This window comes from Felis catus, chromosome X, assembly GCF_018350175.1.
Source record: "Felis catus isolate Fca126 chromosome X, F.catus_Fca126_mat1.0, whole genome shotgun sequence".
NCBI classification, from domain to species: domain Eukaryota; kingdom Metazoa; phylum Chordata; class Mammalia; order Carnivora; family Felidae; genus Felis; species Felis catus.
The window spans coordinates 1,251,863-1,270,882 of record NC_058386.1 but is presented as its reverse complement, the minus strand read 5'-3'; the positions used below and the strand labels follow the sequence as shown (position 1 = coordinate 1,270,882).

At 46.6% G+C, this 19,020-nt stretch overlaps 1 protein-coding gene across 6 annotated transcripts in view; it reads left to right on the top strand.

Annotated features, from left to right (window-relative positions):
* Positions 1–19,020, top strand: part of DHRSX (dehydrogenase/reductase X-linked) — a 221,320-nt gene that overhangs the window by 165,629 nt on the left and 36,671 nt on the right. For 3 of the 6 annotated variants that reach the window (XM_023249148.2, XR_002739836.2, XR_002739835.2), the window contains one exon: positions 2,194–2,761. The exons of the other annotated variants lie outside the window; for them this stretch is intronic. The gene's annotated coding sequence lies outside the window, so the exon portion shown is untranslated. Of the gene's footprint in view, positions 1–2,193; positions 2,762–19,020 lie in introns of those variants that run through there. 6 annotated transcript variants of the gene reach the window in all.

Below are 19,020 nucleotides of genomic sequence, written 5' to 3'. Positions count from 1 at the left end.
TTTAAGCAGTTTTCCCCCAAAACAACCACAAAAAAATTATGCCTGACTGTTTTGGATGCCTTCGTTCATCATTTAAAATGTTTCTTTTTTCTTGTTTAATCTTTGAAAACCCCACAGAGCATGGATGAGGTATTATGAACCTATCGGTTTGCATTTACCTTAAAGATAACTTTGGAAGGATTTTATTATTTTATTTCACTCTATTTTGATTTTTGTTATGTTTTTCGTGTTTATTCATTTTTGAGAGAGGGAGGGGGAGAGAGTGTGAATGGCAGACCGAGAGCGGTAGACACAGAATCTGAAGCAGGCTGCAAGGTCTGATGTATCCACACAGAGCCCGAGGAGGTGTTCGAACTCGTGAATCGTGCAATTATGACCTGAGCCCAAGTTGCATGCTTAACCGATTGAGCCACCCAGGCGGCACTATTTTATTTTTTATTTTATTTTATTTTATTTTATTTTATTTTATTTTATTTTATTTTATTTTATTTATTTTATTTTATTTTATTTATTTATTTTGGATACTGAAGTTCACAGGCTGGATAGCTCTCTGTGTAAAGGACCAGAGAGTAGCTATTTTAGATTTTTGGTGCAACTCACGTATGCTGCTTTTTCAGAGAAGTTAGTCCCGGACCATGTGTAAAGGCGTGCACCTGACTCTGCGCCAATAAAACTTTCTTGGCAAAAGCCCCAGCGCCATCGTTTGGTGGGTGTGGCTTTGCATCCCGTGGTTCCCACCCACTTCCTGTAGGGCAGAAATGCTTATCCTGAACCTGCTAGGATCGCTGAGCTTTGCAGACTCAGAGCTGAACGTTCCCTGGCCATAAGGGACCTGCCTCCAGCGAGCTGCCACCCACTCCCGTAGGGTGGGGGCATCCCGCGTCCCCTAGCTGGCGCCACCCCCGGCTCCCTGTTCTCCGCTCAGCAGCCCTGCCGCCGCGCCTCCTACCACCGGGATGCACAGACCTTCCAGTCTCCAAGTGGAAAAAAGTCCCATCACACACAAAAATGCATTTGCCTTTGGATGTTACTGACTTACTTTTTTTTTTTTTTTTTTTTTTTTTTTGCTCATTCCAGACCTCAAGATGGGGACTTGGTAGTTTTTATTTTTCCGTTTATTAGCGGGGTTGAAGTTACAAAGCGATAATGCATTTTCCCTGGAAGCTGGGAGGCCCATGAGAGGCTGGCAGTGATCAATGTGGGGGCAACCGGGCCAGGCCAGTGCTGCTCCCCAGGGCCCTGAGCTCATTTGGGGTCAGTGCCGATGGATTCTGCTCCAGCAGCTCCGGTCCCAGGGCACATCCAGCCGCTGGTGGTGACCTCCTCATACTAATCTATTAGCTGAGTCCCTGCTCCCAGGTCTGCTTCCCAGTAGAGCTCACCGCCTGCTGCCCCTTACCCACTCTGCCCCCCAAGCAGGGGAGGGAAGAAAGGCTCTGCCACTGACCCGGGAGGAAGTTGCCCTGCTGCAAAGTGGAAAACACCTGTGCCTCAGGGTCCCGACAGGGTTGAATGACGCAATAATTCACTTGGTGGACCACACTGGGTTCGACGTAGACAGGAGGTCAGACTGGATACTGGACCAGGAAATTGAAATCATCCTGCAGACCATGGAGAGGAACCGATGTGGGTTTCTTTTTCTATTTTATTATTTTTATGTATTTATTTTACTGAAGGATGAGGAACCAACCTGTTTTCAAGTAAGGGAATAACGGGATGAGATCGGTGTTTCCGAAAACTCACCTTGCTTTTTCCTCCTGGTCCCCCATTTCGTTGCGTCTGAGAGTGAAGGAAAGGTCCTCGATGTCAACAGGAGAAGGTCACCGGTTTTCTAAATGGGCACATTCCCTTTGGCATACACTCGTCAATTCCCATATTTTCAGGTGTGGGGACTCAAAAATGTTATGTCCACGGAGCTAGTGACGAATGACCCAAGCTACCCTGTTCAGTAAAATGTCTAACGTAGCGATCTCTCTATTCACTTGGGAGGAATTTTCACACACTTGCGAAACGGTATACGTGTGCTTGATGATTTCACACATTTCAGACGAGAACTCTGTGCCTCCAGCCACAGGCTGGGACCATTCGGTTAACCTTTATTTGGGCTCCATATCCATTGCTCTCTGAGATTGCACTTGACCGCAACATAGAGCAACGTCCTGTTAATAAGCCTTTTCTGCTTTCCGCTTCCAGGACTGAACGATGTTCTCCAACCAGACACCAGACGTATCTAATATCCCTGGGGACTTGGGTTTCGCGTGACTGGGTATTTTGTTTGCTTTTACAAAAACAACTCTGTCTTCTCACTGTTGTGATCACAGGGAGAATTTCTAAAGCAATTGTTGTCTCCACATCAAGGCTGGCTTACCGCTCGCTCCCCAGGAGTTTCGTTGTTACCCAATATTACGGATTTTCAAGAAACTCGTGTGACGTTCTGTCTCAAGAAGGGCAGCGTCTAATTTCGCCAGGAGGCTTTTAGAAACTTCTGGAAATGCATCGAACAAAACCGCTTCTGGGGAAAACAGCAGAGATGCTTGATACGTGCTGACAGCTCCAGGCGCCTCTGGGGAGTTTTCTGCCCGTCTGACTGTTTCCAAGGACAGGGGTTTCATTTCTGTGATGAAACCAAATAACGAGATCCCTCCAAACAGAAATACAGCCTCCTTCTCTCTCTTCACGGAGGCCTAAAATCCACCGAAATTGTTTACCGTCCCCCGCCCTTGGTTTCCTTAGATAAATAAATTTCTTATTCTTGTGGGGAGATGGTAATTTTATTTGAAACACCATAAATAATGGCTCATACATTTACATTTCACACACGAAAGGAACAGCATCTTAGATGTTTGCCCACTTACTTAGTTCAATGTCCTTTAACCCTGTGTCCGGGCTTCAGAGGGGAAATTTGTTCATAGGGCGGAACACTTTCTGAGAATGCTGTTTGGTCCAAACCCTGAACCTTCATGGCGGCACTTTATGGAGACTGAAAAAGCATACAGGGCAGAGCTAATTTAGAACCGAGTCCATTTGAGCTAGAATACGGTGGAAGAAATTTACTATAGGACATATATTTTTATTGTGATTATCCATTAGCATGTGAATTAGCATAATATTTTTCAGTTAGTATAATGTCCAATTAGCATAATTTTTAAGCTGTGATTTTTGTTTTGTTTTGTTTTGTTTTCGTATTTTATTTTATTTTATTTTTATATGAAATTTATTGTCAAATTGGTTTCCATACAACACCCAGTGCTCATCCCAAAAGGTGCCCTCCTCAATACCCATCACCCACCCTCTCCTCCCTCCCACCCCCCATCAACCCTCAGTTTGTTCTCAGTTTTTAAGAGTCTCTTATGCTTTGGCTCTCTCCCACTCTAACCTGTTTTTTTTTTTCCTTCCCCGCCCCCATGGGTTCCTGTTAAGTTTCTCAGGGTCCACATCAGAGTGAAACCATATGGTATCTGTCTTTCTCTGTATGGCTTATTTCACTTAGCATCACACTCTCCAGTTCCATCCACGTTGCTACAAAAGGCCATATTTCATTTTTTCTCATTGCCACGTAATATTCCATTGTGTATATAAACCACAATTTCTTTATCCATTCATCAGTTGATGGACATTTAGGCTCTTTCCATAATTTGGCTATTGTTGAGAGTGCTGCTATGAACATTGGGGTACAAGTGGCCCTATGCATCAGTACTCCTGTATCCCTTGGATAAATTCCTAGCAGTTAAGCTGTGATTTTTAAGCAATGTCTACACCCAACTTGGGTCTCAAACTCCCAACTCCAAGATGAACAGTCATGTGCCCTACCGGCGGGGCTGACCAGGGGCCCCACCAATTAGCACAGCACTTTTTTTTTTAGTTTTTTTTAATGCTTATTTTTGAGAGAGAGAGAGACAGAGACAGAGACAGAGCATGAGCAGACAAGGGGGAGAGAGAGAGGGAGACACAGAGTCCGAAACAGGCTCCAGACTCTGAGCTGTCAGCACAGAGCCCGAACTCACAGACCGCGAGATCATGACCTGAGCTGAAGTTGGACGTTCAACCGACTGAGCCCCCCAGGCGCCCCAGCGTGGCACTTTTAAAATTCACCCACATGATAGCACATATCTGTGTTCTGTTCCCTTCTCATGGCCGAATAATATCCCGTTGTGTGAGTATAGCATATTTGTTTATCTGTCCATCCATTGATGGACATTTGGGTCTTGTCTACTTTTTGGTTAGTGTGAGTAATCCTGCCGTAAATATCTGTGTACAGGTGTTTTTGCAATATCGCTCAGCAGTGGAATTGCTAAGTCATATGATAATAATGCGTTCAACTTTTTAAGAAACGAGTACACTTTTTTTTCTAATGTGGCGGTATTTTACCTATTCCAGCAAAATATGGAGATTCTTGTTCTTGTCTGTCCTCACCAACACATGTGGTTGTATGTCTTTTTATTTTTATTTATTTATTTTTTATTTTATTTTTAATGTGAAATTTATTGTCAGATTGGTTTCCATACCACACCCGGTGTTCATCTCAAAAGGTGCCCTCCTCACTACCCATCACCCACCCTCCCCTCCCTCCCACCCCCCCATCAACCCTCAGTTTGTTCCCAGTTTTTTTTTTAATGTTTATTTATTTTTGAGACAGAGAGAGACAGAGCATGAACAGGGGAGGGGCAGAGAGAGAGAGAGGGAGACACAGAATCGGAAACAGGCTCCAGGCTCTGAGCTGTCAGCACAGAGCCCGACGCAGGGCTCGAACTCACGGACCGCGAGATGGTGACCTGAGCCGGAAGTCAGACGCTTAACCTGCTTAACCAACCGACTGAGCCACCCAGGCTCCCCTCAATTCTTTATTTATTTATTTTTTAATTTTTTTTTAACGTTTTATTTATTTTTGAGACAGGGAGAGACAGAGCATGAACAGGGGAGGGGCAGAGACAGAGGGAGACACAGAATCTGAAACAGGCTCCAGGCTCTGAGCTGTCAGCACAGAGCCCAACACGGGGCTCGAACTCACGGACCGCGAGATCGTGACCTGAGCCGAAGTCGGCCGCTTAACCGACTGAGCCACCCAGGCGCCCCTGTTCCCAATTTTTTTTTTTTGGGGGGACAGAGACAGAGCATGAACGGGGGAGGGGCAGAGAGAGAGGGAGACACAGAATCGGAAACAGGCTCCAGGCTCTGAGCTGTCAGCACAGAGCCCGACGCAGGGCTCGAACTCACGGACCGCGAGATGGTGACCTGAGCCGGAAGTCAGACGCTTAACCCGCTTAACCAACCGACTGAGCCACCCAGGCTCCCCTCAATTCTTTATTTATTTATTTTTTAATTTTTTTTAACGTTTTATTTATTTTTGGGACAGAGAGAGACAGAGCATGAACGGGGGAGGGGCAGAGAGAGAGGGAGACACAGAATCGGAAACAGGCTCCAGGCTCTGAGCCATCAGCCCAGAGCCCGACGCGGGGCTCGAACTCACGGACCGCGAGATCGTGACCTGGCTGAAGTCGGACGCTTAACCGACTGCGCCACCCAGGCGCCCCTGTTCCCAATTTTTAAGAGTCTCTTATGCTTTGGCTCTCTCCCACTCTCTTTTTTTTTAAATCATAACCATGCTGCTGTGTGTGTGTGAAGCAGTGTCTCATTGTGGGTTTTATTTATGTTTTCCTGATGAGTAGAGATACTGACATCTTTTCAAACGTTTATTGGCTTTTTTCTTGGCCTGGAAAATGGAACACCTCCATGGTTGCGGTAGAGACATGGTTTCCACTGTGTCCAAATCTCATGGAATCACATCTGATTAGCTGCCCTAAGGCACCATTGAAATTCACTCCTGTTTCAAGAGTCTAGGGAATGCTGGGGCACCTGGGTGGCTCCATGGGTTAAGCATCTGACTTCAGCTCAGGTCATGATCTCACGGTTTGTGGGTTTGAGCCCCGCGTCGGGCTCTGTGCTGACAGCTCAGAGCCTGGAACCTGCTTTGAATTCTGTGTCTCCCCCTCTCTCTCTTTCTCTGCCCCTCCCCCCACTCACAGTCTGTGTCTATCTCAAAAATTAATAAACATTAAAAAAAAATTTTTAAAGTCTAGAGAATGCCGTGTAGTGGTGGGGCTTCTGGTATGTAGGTAACTCTAAAATCTGTGTGGAAAGTGCATTAATCCCCAAACCGTAATAACCACTGATTTTTTACTCAGTAAGCTTCAGAGAAAGATGTGGTCAATTGCTCACAGATAATGGAGGGCTTGGGTTCCACGTCTTACATTTTTTTTTTAAATTTTTTTTTCAACGTTTACTTATTTTTGGGACAGAGAGAGACAGAGCATGAACGGGGGAGGGCAGAGAGAGAGGGAGACACAGAATCGGAAACAGGCTCCAGCCTCTGAACCATCAGCCCAGAGCCTGACGCGGGGCTCGAACTCCCAGACCGCGAGATCGTGACCTGGCTGAAGTCGGACGCTTAACCGACTGCGCCACCCAGGCGCCCCTTACATTCTTTTTTACTATTGCCACTTCTTTATTGTTTTATTTGCTTCTCTGTTCAGTGGGAGCTGTAACATTACCACCTTATGGGAGTTTGCTGAGCACCTATTATGTGCTACTTGGGAATAAAACAACCAAAGGGCCTCACTCTCATTCTGCTTATATCCCTGCTTGGGATAGTGACCAACGAGCATAATGATGACATATTATTATGTGGTAATAATCCATAAAGAAAGTGGTAAGATTCTATGGAAAAAAGCAAATAGATCAGAGGTGAAGGATCATGTGTGCTACAAGTCAGGTGCTATTTGCAGAATTAAATAGATGGTCAAGTTCGATCTTATTGAGAAGATGAACTTCCATGAAATAAAGGATGCAGAACTTTGCTCTGTGAGAACCAGACATGGAGTAACGGATCCAAATTTGTTGGTAGCCATCACCCTCACCATCACCATCATCATCATCACCATCATCATCACCATAGTCAACAGCTTCATCAAGATCACCACCACCACCACCACCACCACCGTCTACACCATCACAATCCCCACCATGCGAGCCAGCAGATGGAGGGTCTTAAGTTACCCATGACCAGCTCAGATATGCAGCATCATGGAGGATAAACCCAAGAAAAAAACCCCGGTAGAAACAGCTACCATACCTCATGAGCTGGAAAGCATCAGGTAAAACTATTTTATCCTGTTCTATATTCAAAAATCATGTGGCTGGCAGTGCTGCCTTTAATCTGAGGCAGCAGCCAAAGATGCAGAACGTGTCCAGAAATTCTGTGCACACAGCAGCACATTCGGGGTATGGCGGCTTGATCCGCTGCCTGGGGCTTGTGCTGTCTGAGCTCTAACACCTGCATTCATTAAGAATGGATCGGGACAGCAAGGCAGACTCTGCCCAAAGGGACCCTGACCTCCCACAGCTCCCTAAAGCCACCAAGCAGCCCTCAGGTGACAGACACTTTGAGGAAAGCAGCAGAGAACATGTACCCTTCATTCATTGTTTAGACTCAAAGTCCAATTTAATTCTCCCTGTAGCCCAGCCACAGAGCTCTGCTGAGCAATTGAACAACATTCCTGAGTTTGAATAAGAGGTCAGCCACATGTAAAATGCAGGTGATAATGCCTACTTCATCCTGCCACGGTGAAGGTCCAAGAGAAAAAGGCACGCCACACTCAGCAAAACATTTATACGCAGGGGTACTTTGGAAAACACCATTTATTTTTGTAAAGTGAAGGCAACCTTCAACACATTCCATATGCATGAGTTCTGCCTTACCACCCAGAAAACACAAGCTGGACGAGTTATTTTGTCAGTACTCTAACAGCTTCATCATTTGCTGGGTGCGATACCTCCCTGGAAGGTCACACTGCAATATGGCGCCCAACGGAAACCAAGTATTGTAAGTTTGCATAGCATAGACCTTTGCTCGACACGGGATTATATATGCATCAGTGGTTTGTCTTAGCTTTGTGATGTCTGGGCACATACTCAGTGGATTCAAGAAACAATACCAGCTCTGAGGGGAAAGCAGGTATTTCTGTAGACAGCCTTGGAGACACCTTCAATGCCTTTCTGTGGCCATTGTGATTTGGAACCTTTCGATGACATTTTTTTTAAATGTTTATTCATTTTTGAGAGAGAGAGAGAGAGAGAGAGAGAGAGACAGTGCAAGCAGGGGAGGGGCAGAGAGACAGGGAGACACAGAATCCAAAGTAGGCTCCAGGCTCCGAGCCATCAGCACAGAGCCCGGTGCAGGGCTCAAACCCATGATCATGACCTGAGCCGAACTCAGACGCTGAACCGACTGAGCCACCCAGGTGCCCCGGATGACTTTTTTCAAATGGTTCTTTTTATTGTTTTTGTAAATTGTTGCAAAATAACATAACGCAAAATTTTCCACCCTAACCAACTTTAAGTGTACATTTCTGTGGCATTAAGTACGTTCGCATGCTTCTGTAGCCATCCCTGCCATCTGTCTCCAAAAGTCTTTCCATTTTGCAAACCTGGAACTCAGGACCCATTACACAGCCACTCCCCATTGCCCTGTGTCCCCAGCCTGCCAGTGGCTTTTGCCTTTTATGTTTGAGTGATCTGTGGGAGCCTGGCCTGGAGCCAAAGGGAGGCCCCCTTCTGTTGCCACTTTCCTCTGAGCGGGAGACCCACCCGGGTCCATCTGCTTCCCCAACCCAGGCTGGAGCCCAGAGGTCTCTCCCAGGGTTACGGCCACCTGGAGGCCAAACAAACAACAGGAAAAAGGAGAAGAGACCGGGCCCATCTTGGTGCCATGCAGGCAATGAACGTAGAGTTCTTCATCTTCCCCATTACAACCAACTGTGGGCTCCTTCTCAGGATGGGTCTGTAGAGCCCACAAAGGAACAAATAAGGAAGGCTTAAGGTTTGCACACTATGGAGATTTCTAATCATGATGCAAATGACGTTTCCTCTGCCTGGACACCCATCTAGCACCCTCCCCCTCCTCCGCTTGCCTTCTGAATTAGTGTGCTCGAGCTGCCGCGACAAATTACCGCAGATGGGCAGCTTAAACAGGAGACGTTTATTTCTCACGGTCCTAGAGCCTGGGAGTCTGAGATCCAGGCGGGGCCGAGGCTGGGTTTTCGTGAGGCCTCTCTGCTTGGTATGTGGAGCCTGTCTTCTGCCTGTGTCCTCACGTTGTCGTCCCTGCATGTGTGTCTGTGTCCTGATCTGCTCTTCTTATAGGGACAGTTCTGTTGGGTTCGGGCCCACCCATATGACCTCATGTTACATTAATCGCCTCTTTCTTTTAAGTTTATTTATTTATCTTGAGAGGAACAGAGACAACATGAGTGGGGGAGGGGCAGAGAAAGAGGGAGAGAGAGAGGATCCCAAGCAGGCTCCACGATGTCAGCACAGAGCCCAATGTGGGGCTCGAACCCATGAAACCACAAGACCATGACTCGAGCCGAAACCAAGAGTCAAAGGCTCAACTGACTGAGCCACTCGGGAGCCCCTATCCTGATCGCCTCTTTAAAGACCCCACCTCTTGGGGCGCCTGGGTGGCTCAGTCGGTTAAGCGTCCGACTTCAACTCAGGTCACGAGCTCACGGTCCATGAGTTCGAGCCCCGCGACGGGCTCTGGGCTGACGGCTCAGAGCCTGGAGCCTGCTTCCGATTCTGTGTCTCCCTCTCTCTCTGCCCCTCCCCCGTTCATGCTCTGTCTCTGTCTCAACAATAAATAAATGTTAAAAAAATTAAAAAAAAAAAGCTGTATTAAATAAATAAATAAATAAATAAATAAATAAATAAATAAAGACCCCACCTCTAAATACAAAGAGATAGCCAATTACTGACATTCTGAACCACTGGGGATTAGGGCTTCAACCTAGGAATTTTAGGAGACGTAATTCAGCCCATAATACTTGGTGAGTCTCTTCAAGGAAACCAGGTTCCTCAGGGCATATTCTTATTTCTTTCCCTTTCCCCTCGGCATCCTGCATTTAATCAGCGTCTCCTAATTGTACTCAGTGAGGCATTTCAACACCTGCCTAAGAATTATAGCTGTTGAGGTATTTCACCACCCTCCTGAGTACAAGGCATGAGGGAGGGACCACAGCTCCAAACCAACGCCTTGGCCAGGTGGTAATTACCAGTATGGGAAGGTAGTCATTCGCTCTTTGGCTGGATGGTCCCCTGCAATCACATAGGGCAAATTTCCAGACCAGCCCTCCATGGAAAGGTTTCCTGTATATTCCAGTCCCAACCCTCAGCGTGGAGGCTGTCAGATTTTTTCAAACCTGTGTGTGGTGTAGCAAGTAACATTCCTAGCATAGGTTAAGGAGGTGGTGGTGACGGGACAATATGCAGAGGCAAGGTCTTTAGTGGGAGAGGTAAGGTCTATGGTGGGGAGAAGTGAACAGGGTAGAGGCGAATGAATCACTACAAGAGACTGTAGCACCATAAGCTGCCCATAAACGGAAAACATTTATCAATAGTATGTGCCAACTATAAACGCATCATCAATATTTTCCAGATAAAAACAAATACATCGCAAATGACAACAAAATGGATAGTAGCCTTTTGGGCACGTGGTACATCCTCATTGTAAGAAGGCCGTGGTATATTGCAACCACGCGGGGATATGTGAACTTTCTGATGAAAGCCAAAAAGAGTTCTGTGGCTCCATGTGGTTGACAAGGAGTGACGTCTGCCGCTGCTTGGAGCACACGGGCCCCCGAGGTGACTCTTGACGGCAGATGACAGGAGAACGTCTACTTCAGCCACAACCTCGCAACGCTTTGGGCAGAAATTTCAGGGCAGGGAACCATTTTGAGACACGGGCTTTCCTATCGTTCAGGTGTAGGACGGCCACCAGATCTGAAAGGGCCACGGAGAAGGTAGTTGGTGGGTGGCATTTACAGGAAGGGACTGTATTAACAATACTGTATTGTATGGTTGAACTTCCCCGTGACACCAGATCTCCACAAACAAACTTGGAAATCTGTGTACCTCTGCGGGATGACGGATATATGTTCACCGGCTTGCGTGTGGCCATTTCACAATGGGTACGTCTGTCAAAACACCAAGCCATACACCTTAAATATGTACAAGTTTTATTCGTCGATTGTATCTCAATAAAGATGGGGGAAAGAGACAGCTGGTTACTCACAGTTCCCAAGGAACTGGTCAGCTCTTGGAGGGGCCGTCCCTCTAAGGTCAGCTAGGCACCAGGAAGTCAAAGCATCAGAAATACAGAAGCCAGGAAATAGGTTATTATGGGAACCTTGCCATGTTAAAGGACACTTACACAATCCCTAAATTATTTCAAGGAGATGTTAGGGGGGAGGGGGAGGGGCTCTACAAATACCACGGTGTGGAACATGCTGTCTTCCATGGACTTCATGGACTTGAGCTTTGAAAAAGAAGCTCTATGGGCACCTGGGTGGCTCAGTCGGTTGAGCATCTGACTTCAGCTCAGGTCATGATCTCGCTGTCCATGAGTTTGAGCCCCACATTGGGCTCTGTGCTGACAGCTCGGAGCCTGGAGCCTGTTTCAGATTCTGTGTCTCCTTCTCTCCCTCCCCTACTACCACTCATGCGCTCTCTCTCTCTCTCTCTCTCTCTCTCTCTCTCTCTCTCTCTCAAAAATAAATAAACATTAAAAAAAATTTTTTTTAAAGAAAGAGAAGCTCTATTCCCTCACCCATCCTTTTGGGAAACAGCCCAGCACACACATATGGCTTTACTCGTGCACAAGAAGCACCTGTTTCTAATTACTGGAAAGCACAAAATGGCATGTGTTGACAGTTGCCTGCGTCACTCACGGATTGCGACCAGATACATTTCCATTCTTCCTGACCCTTTTGACAATACTTCCAAAATCCCAAATTACACCGTCAGGTTCATTACCAAGTCCTTGCTGCTCTCTGCGGGGGAAGAAAGGGCATATTTCCTAATTTGGTTCTCACCTTTTAAATTAGTCTTTTGGAAACCTTTCCCTTCTGTAAATCTTGGCATGAACTACAACCCTGCATGCCTTGCTTTCCGGCTATCTGGAAAGACGACTAGAACCACAAAATGGGCAAAGCCATGGAAATTCCCCTTCCGCTGGTTTTATGCCCAGAAATGCCTGTTTTCCACTGAGAAGTCTTAAGGGAACAGAGCTCCAGTGAGCCTTTCCTGGTTGTTAAGGATATGAGGCGCTTTATCTAGCATGTGAGTCTGTGCAACAGAGGAAACAGAGCTCAGATTCCTGAGCCGGCCCAGTGGTGCCTGGCAGGAATGAGTGGCCCAGCCCCAAGGAGACCTTCTCTACCAGGTGTGGTGGGCTGAATATCAGTCCCCCAACATATCAGGTCCAAACCCTTAAAACATGTGAATAAGTGACCCTAAATGAGAACAAGGACTTTCCACATGGAATTAAGTGAAGGAGCTGAGATGGGCTCATCCTGGGTCAGGGTGGCCCTGAATCCAATGACAGGTGTCCTTATAAGGGACAGAAGGGGAGACAGACACAGAGGAGAAGCCACATAAAGACAGAGGCAGAGACGGGAAGGACGTGGCCATGAGCCCAAGGATGCCTGGAACCCCAGAAGCTGGGAGAGGCAGGGAGGTCCCTCCCCTGGAGCCTCTACAGGCAATGCAGCCCCACTGTTTAGAAATTACCTCTGAACTATAATTAAATGAATAAAAAAATTATATGTATCCAGCTATCAGGTGAGCTATCAACTCTTTGTCAGCAACATGGCTCGGGTACTGTTTATTCTCAGTTGATGACCTCAGAAAGGCTCTTACCCTACTCATGAGGCATCGTGCCTAATGATGCACCAGCCACCTCAATGGGCAGGGTTTGGGGGTTTCGTGGTGATGTCACACCCACCCAGCGGTTTCATGGCCATAACCGTGGTTGACTTGCACCAGGACGTAAAGTTAAGAGCCAGTCCAATAACTAAGGGAACAGGATGGACTTCATGCTCTAGGTGCTGGTTGAACACATAGGAAGGTGATATCATCAGTTTAACTGTAGGAACCCAATATAGGGACCAATATGTGTCTGGGTCTTATGTCTGCTGTCTTATGCACCGTCCTGTAGACGCACCAGGACGAGGGAGTGAAGCCAACAGGCAAACTGAGACAGAAATATCCACAACTCACAGAGAAAGAGATAGGTGCAAAAGCATCCTGCATTGCTATGTGCTTCCCCACCCAGAACAGCTCATTCTTGGGGACAAAGCCAACGGAGAGAGTAGGATTGCGTAATGTGGGGTATTTGGATTTGGGGAGTCAGAAATTCCACCGGGTGATGGAAGCAATTCATCACCTCCAAGCTTGGCATCTCTGAGCTCCCACTTCTCTGCACCCAGGGTGGCTGCCAAGTCCTGTTCAAGGACACCTCTGTCATATTCCCCCGCCCGGAACTCTTCAACAGAAGTTTCGTTGTGCAGATGAGCGTCATTTCCTGAAAGTCGAGCTAGCTTCGTGACAGGCATCTACGTGTGCAGCGAATGGGGGTCCACTCCATCACGGTTAGATTCCTGTCCGGGCATGGGATGAATGCTTTCACCTCTACCTATTCAGAGCTGAGAAGAAAAAAAGAATCAGTGGGCCACTTCGTCAGACACTCAAGAAGCTCTGAACCAGGGTGGAAAAGGTGGATTAAGCATCCTTGAACTCTTACTGAGGCTGTTGTTAGGACTGATTTAAAATGAGGAGAAAGAAGTAGAAGAAGAGAACGGGAAGGACCCATTCGATAAGGAGAGAAGTAAATGAGACACACACACACACACACACACACACACACACACACACACAACACCGTCAAGAGTCCAAAAACATGTCAACTCTTCGCTGAACCTCTTAGTTGGACCTCCCAGTGATCTGTCCTGAGCATTTCTCAGGTAGCCTTTTCTCCCATAGTTCGAAAAAAGAGTCACATTCTTGAAGTTGCTAATGAATCATTGCACATGGGGATACTGTCAACACTAATTGGTCCAGGTTTTCAAAGTTTGGTCCTACTCCAATGACGAACATACTCAAAAGTCTTGGACATACTTCAAGTCATAAGAGTCTATGACTTGTTGACATAGACAAGAGCTTCTGCATAGCTCATGGATGCCTGGGATGCCATGGGGCACTCCTTCATGGGGAGATGAGAAGGTTCATGAGTTTACGGATCTCCATGCTGTTTTCTCTTTCTCCTGTATCACTACACTGCTCAAGGTCTGTAGTGGGTTCAACTGGCATCCCCTCAAAGATGTGTCCTATATCCTAACCCCTGGTACCTGAGGATTGTGACCTTAATTCACAAAAGGGTCTTTGCAGCAGATGCTATTAAGGTAAGAATCCCAAGACGTAGGGTAGACTCAAAGCCAATGACTCATGTCCTTATGGCAGATGGGAGAGAAATGTAGACAACAAGACCAGCTGAAGACAGAGGCGGGAGTTGGAATAATGCATCTACAAGCCCAGAAATGCCAAGGATGGCTGCCACCAAAGCTGGGAGAGATTTTGCCTCACAACCCTCAGAAGGAACCAATGCAGCCGACATCTTGATTTTGGACTTCTGTCCTCCACACAGAATACATTTTTGTTGTGTACCCAGTTTGCGGAAATTTGTGCTACCAGCTGCAGGAAACTTAAACAAACTTGAACACGATTGTTTCCCCCATTTAAGGGCTCCCCTGAGCACTACTCCCCAAGAACCGCCCCGCCATTTGAAACGCCACCCCCCCCCCTTATACTTCTGTGGTAGACATCATACACATGTTCTGTTTCCACAGATACTTTATTATTCATTCACACATGTGGATGCCTTGGGAAGGAGGATGAGGTCTTAAGACTTCTCACATCACCTTCCTCGCACGTTGAAAGTGATAAATAGACCCACGTGCACAGAGGGAATGAATTCATTTCACAGAGCATGATGTGTCCTCCCTGATAATGATCTTCTGTTCGTGGTGGCAGTGTAGCGGTCAGAAGCAATGAATTCTTTCTGTGCATGGTCCAAGGTTAATTTTCAACCTCCTCCGTGGTCTCCTGGCAGATTGGGTACGTCTGCCTCCTTCACCTCCCACCCTGGTTCCTTGATAGGACTTGGCTGTGTGAAGCCTGGCATCCTTAGTCCCTTCAACCACAGCCAGCAGCTGAACTCTGGCTGATGGCTATTGCTAACCTTCTCATGGGGTTATCAGATGATGCTGAGTGAGTCTGATGTTTTCTGGTTGCCGTGGGAAGGCTTCATTTCATCCAGCTACGAAGGCTTTCCTCTGCCACCCAGTGATGGGGAGAGGAGAGACACCTAAACACACAAATAAAAAAGAATTTGAGAAATGAGTCACCAAACTTTCCCATTTATATTTAGATGGAAACTTATAGGACTCTCTCAGATGGCTCAGGTTGGGATGCCCATTTAGAACATTGTAGAACATTCTAAACTCTCTGTTTCTTGAGAAATACCTTGGGTGTTGGAAAAGAGGAGGCAACCATATGTCCACAGAAATGTTCTGTAGTTTTCCTGTTTTCAGGATGCTGGAAAATAGACTATGAAATATCCTCACACATAGATACTTACTTGTTTTGCTGGACTTTGAATGAGTCATCAAAATCCGTCTATCATAATCAATGGAGAGACTGCCCAGGCTGGCTTTGGGAGATTAGTGGCTTACACCAGGGGATTAGTCTGTCTCCAAGTGACTAGTGACCCCAGCAGGTGTAGCATCATCTAATTCTGTCATGACAAAAATGGGTCAAGATGGACTGATATACTACCTTTAGTATTGTACCCATGAGATTCAGAGTTTAGAAGTGGAAAGGGGGAGGATAGACATTTTCACGGGGGCTTCAAGACTTGGGGAAAATGGCTAGAATGTGCTCAGGAAAAGAAATGTCTATATAACCGGGCACCCTGAGAAGGTAGACAGCTGTGTGATTCTATGGGATGAGGAAGAAAAAAAATTGTCATAGAAGTGTGTCTCCATGAGTCTTATGGGCCATGTATCAGTTTCGGAAATAGACGATAGAGTTTCAGGTGTTTTTCCAAAATGATTAAAAGAGTGTCACTGAAGGCATGGCTGGCATAAAATATGCATTTCTAGCTGGGACATGAGCTCATGAAACGTCTACCTCCAAGGTTGTCATTTGAGTGTTTGCATCTAGATCTTGAAAAAAAAAAATCTCAAACCAGGACCAAAACCGGAAAGGTTCGGTGCTTATACACGTTCACCTCACCAATTCCATTTCGTGCTGGATGGACTCCACAACGCTGAGAAATAAACTACAAGAGAAAAAAGAACAAATATCTCACATCCAATCGCATACAACCGTCCGTTGCTGGAATGGGGCAAATCCATGGGTATATAGTGTTGGTGCAACACAATTCCTAATGCTCAAGGAGGACCCTCCAATTCTGCGCGTGACACAGTTTACAAACCTAATTCTTTCTGCAGTTTCTAAGACCAAGAGTGTGCTGCATGCTCTTCATTGTGAAGGGTCCCGGTAGCTTAGCTCCTTTGGTATTTTGTTAAGTAATTTAGAAGGCGTACTAACCCAGCCTCATTCCCCTGCACAGCCTTCCATTGAACGATGTGGCTCTATTTCTCCTACAGCAGCCCACTGCAGGCGTTTATTTTGGGATAAGTAGATTTTCCCAAAAGCTAAAATAAGCCTTTGCAAAGCACCAAGAAACCCATGACAAGTAATTGACAGTGGGCTGTTTGTTAGATTTTTGGCAGCTCACAGCAATCCCACCTGCCACTCATTTTTTTCTTTTTTTTGGCAAGAAGCTCGTGTGCGTGGGCTCTTGTGGTAAAGTCCGAGGCTCCGTTCATAGGATTGAACTCAAGATACAGCTGGAAGAAAGGGTCTAACTCTTTCAAAACAACACAACACCCAGAAAATTAAGACGTCCCTTGGAAATTTATGCCGTGACCTCGTCATTCTAACGAGACAATTTCTTCTTTTTTTTTAAATTTTTTTTCAACGTTTTTATTCATTTGTGGGACAGAGAGAGACAGAGCATGAACGGGGGAGGGGCAGAGAGAGAGGGAGACACAGAATCGGAAACAGGCTCCAGGCTCTGAGCCATCAGCCCAGAGCCTGACGCGGGGCTCGAACTCACGGACTGCGAGATCGTGACCTGGCTGAAGTCGGACGCTTAACCGACTGCGCCACCCAGGCGCCCCGAGACAATTTCTTCTTAATCTCTAAACCAAAACCACAGGTCCAGTTGCGAGACGCGGTCCAAAGAAAATGGTACCCTTTTCTTTGCCAGCCCCATGGCTGCCACCCCAACCTCAACTCAGTTTCTTGCAACTTGCCCTGGATGGCTTCTACTCACAAGCTTGCAAGTGCAAATGCTCATATGATGTGCTTCCTGCTGGTATCGGCTACATCTCTCTTGCACATGGTGTCCATTCGCTTCCCTGTCCTCTGTCAGCTCCCAGTCTGGGCAGCCAGGACCGGTTCATCATCGGGACCACCTTCTTCTCTGCCTCATGTTCTCTTGGTATCTCCCTCCTGTTCTTTCTCTTGTCTTTCCCCAAGGGCCAGGATTCCTCCAGACTTGAGTTCCTCCCCTTCTTCTCAGCCACGTGAATAGTGTGGACTATGCACTTGATACCCTTGTGTTCATATCCTGGGATTGTTGGGATTTGTGTTCAGATCTCCCCAGACCGTCTTTGTGACCTTGGGCATGTTTTTATACCCTTGGCTTCATGTATATATCTACAGATTGGGGTCTTCACAGCACCCAACTCATAGGATTTTTGTGAAGACTAAGTGAATGAACACATGTGACTCATGGCCAAGTCGGACCCTTGCTAAGGTCGCAGAAGTTATCAACTCCAACATGATGGAAATTTTCGTCTTGTAGAACGGATTTGGTTACAGAGTCTTTATTCTCTAATCCCACCATGCACATGACTCAAAATTGTACCTCTAGCCTCAGACTCTTCTTAAGATCTTCCTATATATATTTTTTTATAAATTCCAACTTGGTTTGAAATTGTCACCTCAAAGTCAAATCAAGTAGTACGTGCTCATTTATCAGCATCACCACCACTACCATCATCACCATCACCACCATCACCATCATCACCACCTCAGCCCAAGGAGCAATCCAATATCATGACATCTGTGGTGTTTCCCAGCCAAGAAACCCACATAAGGTGGCATTTACCTGAGTGAACTCATCAGAAACCAGCATCTGGCCCTCAGTTTTGTGAGGCTCAGGCTGGGGTTGGTAGGACTACTCTGGGACTCAGTTCATGGCATCTCAGCTTACGACGGATCACCTCCTAAACCATGTGTTACTCTTCAGTTTGGTGTAAAAGATATGCTTCTGATCAGGCTAGGGTGGCATCCCTATGTGCAGATAGCGGGACCTGCATGGGGAGCTAAGGTAGGACCAGAAGAGAAGTTGGTGTCTATAGAAGCTGAGTGGACTGAGTATCATAACTAACACAGAGTCAGAAAGTTCTATTCCTGCTATGGGGTCATACTTACCACCAAGCAAGGATAGATACTTGGACTTGTTAATGATAAATATGGCTGTGAATGTAGAAAACCCACAATAATGGTGGCTTTCACAAGATAATACTTTTCTTCCCTTTCCCGAAATTCGGGGCCAGTGTGTTACTTCTTCAGTCAGGGTCCCAAGCCCCTTTTTGTTATTCTACTTGTGATATGTGGCTTCCAATCAAGGCTTACCTCATGGGTCAAGATGGCTGCTCTGAGCTCTTATCGTCCTGTTTCTGTTCCATCCAATAGGATTGTATGAACAGGAGGAAGAACAAGGCAAACACCATTATGTGGGCTGGACCCATGTCCTGGCCACACACATTTCAAGAGGGAGCAAACAGTGAGCCAAGTTGGAGGTAACCAGGGGATGCCTTCACCTCCCATCCCCATGGGGGGAACAGAAAGGGGACTTGGCTGGGTAACAGGACAGGCTATGCCACAAGATTGGGCATCTTTTGGCCCACGTGTGTACCCTACAGTCAGGGACAGATGGGTGCGGCCAAGGGACAGTCACCTTTCTGTGTTCTATGCCAGATTGTCCCAAACTAC